This window comes from Miscanthus floridulus, chromosome 14 (assembly GCF_019320115.1).
Source record: "Miscanthus floridulus cultivar M001 chromosome 14, ASM1932011v1, whole genome shotgun sequence".
Lineage (NCBI taxonomy): Eukaryota > Viridiplantae > Streptophyta > Magnoliopsida > Poales > Poaceae > Miscanthus > Miscanthus floridulus.
In genome coordinates this window covers 58,862,536-58,868,693 of record NC_089593.1, presented here as the reverse complement: position 1 = coordinate 58,868,693, position 6,158 = coordinate 58,862,536, and the positions used below count along the sequence as shown (strand labels likewise).

The following is a 6,158-nucleotide window of genomic DNA, read 5'->3' as shown; positions in this document are numbered from 1 at the left end:
TCTAGTACCCATCCAGGATTTTTATCCAAATAATTGAAAATAAAGCAAGCGTAAGTACATGTCGTACTCAACAAATATAACATGGGGTTCACGAGGCTCAAAAGGCTAACATTGGTTTAACTGCGATTAGCTTTTAATGAGTCATCTTCTAGCAATTGGGTGGCAACAAATTTATCCACAAGCCCACACAAACACATGATCAGGTAAATATGAATAATGAATAGCATAAACAGTCGTCATTAGTGAGCATCATTATCATCAGTATCATTAGTGTTCATCATCTATTCCGTAAATGTTCCAAGGCCGCTCGTGACCATGAGCACGGCTGATATACCAGTTTTACACTCTGTAGAGGTTGTACACTTTGACTGTGAGTCGTGATTTACCCTTTCGCCTGAGGTGATTAGCCTCTTGACCCACTACCAAGGAAGGTCGATAGGGTTCACTATGAAGCCTTTCAAAGGTTCGTCTAACAAGTTAGGGCCATTAGATTCACTCGGCAAACAGATATAGGAACCCCCCTATCGAACGGCACAATTCCATCACGGCTATACACATAAGAGTAGAGGATGTCCTATACCCGATTCGGCAAGCCATTCTTACGCCAATAAAGATAACCTCTAACAAGCTAGAAAGGTTCTCATACTGAGCTAAAGCCAGAGCCATATAGCCCTCACAGTTGTACTATAAGTCCCGGATGATCACTTACAAATAAGTCCTTAGGGAGAGAAATCTAGAGCACCATAAAACAGCTTAATGCTCTAGCCCCCTTGTTCCATGTTGCTAAAAAGCATCTTTTAATGTTTATTGCATATTACATTAGTCAAGTTACAAGATCATGGTTATAGTTGAGCACTAGCATCATACTACCCAATGCAATACCCCAAAGGTATCAAGGAATCCAGGATATCAAATAGCTAGGGAAAATTACTACGGTTGCCAAGGTAGACACATGCAGTATGACTTAAATGATTAAAGGTATATAGGACAACAAGGAAGATCACATGCTATACTTGCCTTAAACACCGATCCTTCGGTAAGCTTTAATCTTCAATGTTCTTCTTGTTCTTCTTGATCACCACGTATATCTCACCGACTGGACGAAATCATAAAGCACCACACAAACATCCATACAATCATACACGAAGCAAACAATAGAACTAAATCAGAACAGTACACCAAACATAAAATCAAGATGTAAAGTTTGTAAAATAAATCTACGTCTCGCTACGAACACACAGACACGAAAAGCACTCTAATTGGGGCTTCGGTGAAAAAGATACATCTACCGATAGATTCGATTTATACGCAGAAAAGAAAACTATAAGCTTCATTTATTTTAACTATATAAAAGCTTATATAAATTGAATTAAGTCAAATTTAGATTTGAATTATAAAACTAAAGTAAAACAAATCATATTTTGTTTATAAAGCCTAGTTGCATAATTATTATTCAAATTAGAATTTAAACCATGAAATTCCAGAAGTAGTGACATGATAAATACTGTTACTAACACGTAGATCTCATCACTATGAATCTAACGCAACTTGAATGGACTAAAATGGAGTTAAAACGCAGAAGATATTATTTAAATAAGATTTCCTTTAACTAAATAATAGATTAAATCTAATCACAAATTTTAAAAGTTGAAAACACATCTAACAGTAGTATAAACATGTAGATTATGAAATTACAGACCTAACGTAAGTTAAACGGATCAAATCGGAGTTAAAACGGAGAAGTTACGCATGAAATAAGGTGCAATGGCATTTCTGTAAATAAACTGAGCTTATTCTTGAATTAAAACAATTAAATAACCCGTGTGGTTGCTGACTGGGCTAAAACAGAAATAACCGTAGATAACAGGGGCTAGCTTGAAAGATATACAAGACTCACAAAACAGTAGATCGATTACGGAAAAGTATAGGGGTTAGAACGCAAAGTGCATGTGCACTATGCTGTGGACCGAGTCTGCGGACCGTGAACCAGTAGAGGTGCTGTGAGAGCAGTCCACCGTGGACTATGTCCAAGGGTGTATTTGGAGTTGTATTTCTAGATTTATTTTTTCAAAGGAAAACGACCATAAATGCGAGTGATGTAACGATGACGTCAACAAGCTAACAAGCAAATTGATTCACGGCTACGCATGCACGCCCAGGCTACTTGCTCGCCGGAGTTCATGGAATCGGGGTTCCAGACTTTGGTTTTTAATGGAAAAAGAACGGAGAGGTAGAGGGGACTATGGAGAACTCACCAAGGGACTTAAGATCGGTGGTGAGATCATGGCAACGGCATGGGGCTTGGCGAGGCGGACAACGACTTCCTGCAATGCTCAGCTGCGATGGCTAAAGACAGAACGAGAAGGAACAAGGAAATGGCTCTGGCAACTTCTTCACCTCTACGTGGAGCTCGGCAACAGGTTGTGGACAGCTGCGAGAACCATGAGCGCGGTTGCGGCGGCTGCACTCCAAGCTCGGCGAGATCCAAAAGGCAAGCGCAGGCGAAAACTAGGGCTAACAGCGGCTCGAAGATGGGAAACAGATGTGCGTCGGGTGGATGCGGGCGGCATGGCGCTCCTATTTAAGGGGCCGGGAAACTTGGGAAGCACGGCACAAACGCAGAGACGTGGTGGCATTGAACTCCTCGACGGCGATGGAGTCCTGGGCGTAGACGAGAGGTTGAGGACGACTAGCGGTTGGGCCCGGTCTGGTAGAGAGAGAGAGGAGAGGGGAAACGGCGACGTCAGCGTGGATTGGGCCGGTGCGTGGGGTGGGCCGCGGGGAAGCAAGGCGCTAGCGCTGCTGCCGCTGAACTGGACTGCGGCTGCTGCCTTCGACAGGGAGAGGAAATTGGGCCACGCGGGAGGAAGAGAGAGGAGTACTTGGGCTGGCTCGAGAAGGGCCTGAGGGAGAAGGATAGAGCAGGCCAAGCAGGCCGACTGGCCAGAATGGAGAGAAAAAGATTTTTTTCCTTTTTACTTTGTTTTCCTATTTCCAAACCACATTCAAATATGAACCAAATGCAATGTCAAATAAAGTTTTGAATATACTTTTCAACTGAAATAAAATGAACAATTTTAGTAAGTTTTCAAACATAAATTCCCACAATTCTTTTATTTTCAATTTTTTTTTCTTTTATTTCAAAGCCATTTCTGATTTCATTTGCAAAAAGAAATTTAAACCATTTTGAATTTTCAGTCAAACCACTCAACCAAATACGTCAAATGCAAGGGCATGTATGCACAAACATGTTGCTAGACCTTATGATGAATTTTAATTTAATACAAATTTTATTTTCCTATATTTCATGAGCACAAAATTCAGAAAAAAATCATTTTAACTCTATTTTCACAAGTGGCAAATTTTGGGGTGTTACAATTCTACCCCCCTTAAGATGAATCTCGTCCTCAAGATTCGAACGACGTCGACAAAAGAGATGCAGATTCTCCGCCTTTGGATTCTTCTTTACTTCCTCGTGTAGTTCTATCGTCTCGATAGGGATCCCACTTTGCTTTGCATACCGGTTATCCTTACTCCAAGTAACTTATCAAGCTGATTCCAAGATTCTGACAGGTACCTTGAACAATTCTCAGGTAACTTCAATCACTAGGCCACCTTTCCTTTAATACCAATTCTTTTTCCTAAAATATTTATCTTTCAACAGAGCCTGACGAATCTCTTAGTCAGAAGGAGAATCTACCATTAATCTTTAAAACATTAATGTTTTCGGTCAAGTTGCTCGATCTGGGAATACAACTCTGAATCCTTGGTGTCACTCGAACCTTCTTAGCACAACTCTTCGTTGCTAAGGGCATCGGCTGCGACTTCTACTTCTCCAGGTGATAGCACTTTTCCAAGTCATAAGCAATTTCATTCCAATGAAGATAACACAAGCTCAAGACCAACTTGGTGAAGATGTCCTGTAGATTCTTGTGATCCTTCTAGATATCACTTTTACTTCCAAGAAGATATTACTTCCATGCTCCACAATGGATAACTCAAGATGCATGTTAGGTAGTTCAACTCACGCTTCCTTAGTTGACTTAATGAACAAGGTACTACATTTTTCTTACATAAGGACACATCCCACACCTTGACAAGGTGCATCATTGTAGATACGAAGCTCTCGTCCGGATCTGGCAAAACTAATACTTAGGTTTTACTTCAACTTCTTCTTGGACTCCTTCAAACATTTACCTGAGGTCTTTCGATCCAAACTAATTTAAAACTTCTTCCAGTAGCATTATCAATATCCTGATGATCTTGGTTAAACCTCCCTTGAACCTTTAATCAAACTTCATTGAGACTCTAAGTTTCTCTCACATCTTTGGGTACCACCACGCTTCCGCTGCGCAAACTAGAACGTTGGACACTTCATCTTGCAAATTCTTCAACTTGGCTACCCCCTTAAGAAAAGATAAAGTAGGGGACACCAAAGTATAGCTTGCATCTCCTTCTAGATGGATTAACTAGCATAAGGACATCCTAACATCGCAAAGAAACTCTCGTGTAGGGGCAAGAACAAGAAATCTGAAGTTCCTCGCAAGCAGAAAAACAGCAGCACAGTAAAACAGCTGTAACTCTCATTATATTAATCCAATGATATTGTAGCTTGGACCGTTGGAAAGCTTATCAAATTCTCCACAACTTCCTTATAGAACACTTTTCCAAATTCCGCAGTTAACTTGGCCGAAAACAGTGCACAACAGAACTGTTCCTGGTTCCAAAACAGCACAAATGCATCGCGTTGTGATTTTCGTATCTCCCTAACCAAAATAGATATTAAGGTGATTCTTGCGCTCAGAGAAAGATATTGAAGTCTACTATTGTCCAGAATTTTCTCATGATTTTTTTCTCATCCAAGATTAGAGATCTAAGCTAAAGAGTGCAGACTGCTCCGAAAAGACAGGATATGGGAAACAGAAGAAAACCATAATCCAACTATTTATTTCATTAATCCTTATGGCTTAGGCCTATAAACTAAATGAAATTGTGGGAACGCCCAACAAGATCATTGCAATCATTACAAAGATTCAAAACAATCATAAGCATAATGACAATTCACCAAGCAATAAAGATGCACAACTCAATCATTGACTCAACTTGCGATACTATCGTCCTTGTTGTATTAGGGATAACAATCCTAAGACTTATCTTCAGATTACGCAAGAAGGTGGTGAGGAACAGTTCTAAAAGCATATCAAATCAAGAGGTGAAGATAAGAACAAAGACTTTAAAATAAGCACCAAGGTAGAGATGAATAGCAAGGGTAGAGATATAGTAGAGAAGAAAATATCAAGGTTCATAGAGCAAGGGTTTTTATAGCAACTTCTAAGCCTTAAGATGACCAATTTCTACTAGGCTTGCGTTCTACAGTCAGCATTGCTCTAATACCACTTTGTAGCACCCGGTTTTAAGAACAAAACCAGATACACACCATATGTGAGCCCAGGAAGTCAAATCTCACATATAGCTACAAGTAAGGGTAATATCAAAAGACAATGCTTAAATACATAGCGTATTAGTATAAAGAATATAACCTCAGAAGATATGATTGAAACAAGATTTCATTTAACAAAATAATAGATTAAATCTAATCACAAATTTTAAAAGTTGAAATCACATCTAGCAGTAGTATAAACATGTAGATTATGAAATTACGGACCTAACACAAGTTGAACGGATCAAATCGGAGTTAAAACGGAGAAGTTACGCATGAAATAAGGTGCAATGGCATTTCTGTAAATAAACTGAGCTTATTCTTGAATTAAAACAATTAAATAACCCGACTGTGGTTTTGAATATAATTTTCAACTCAAATAAAATGAACAATTTTAGTAAGTTTTCAAACATAAATTCCCACAATTCTTTTATTTTAAAATTCTTTTCTTTTATTTCAAAGCCATTTTTTATTTCATTTGCAAAAAGAAATTTAAAACTATTTTGAATTTCCGGTCAAACCACTCAACCAAATACGTCAAATGCAAGGGCATGTATGCACAAACATGTTGCTAGACCTTATGATGAATTTTAATTTAATACAAATTTTATTTTCCTATATTTCATGAGCACAAAATTCAGAAATAAATCATTTTAACTCTATTTTCAAAAGTGGCAAATTTTGGGGTGTTACATTAGCTTTTAGTTGTCACAATTTT

The 6,158-nt window shown here is 38.7% G+C and overlaps 1 long non-coding RNA gene across 1 annotated transcript; it reads right to left on the bottom strand.

The window, feature by feature from the left end:
* Positions 1–1,012: 1,012 nt before the first annotated feature.
* LOC136504141 (uncharacterized) lies at positions 1,013–2,523 on the bottom strand. Its single transcript, XR_010770785.1, has 3 exons — positions 2,398–2,523; positions 2,256–2,324; positions 1,013–1,096 (listed from the first exon to the last, which is right to left on the bottom strand). It is a non-coding gene; the product is annotated as an uncharacterized lncRNA (long non-coding RNA).
* Between the last annotated feature and the right edge of the window lie 3,635 nt (positions 2,524–6,158).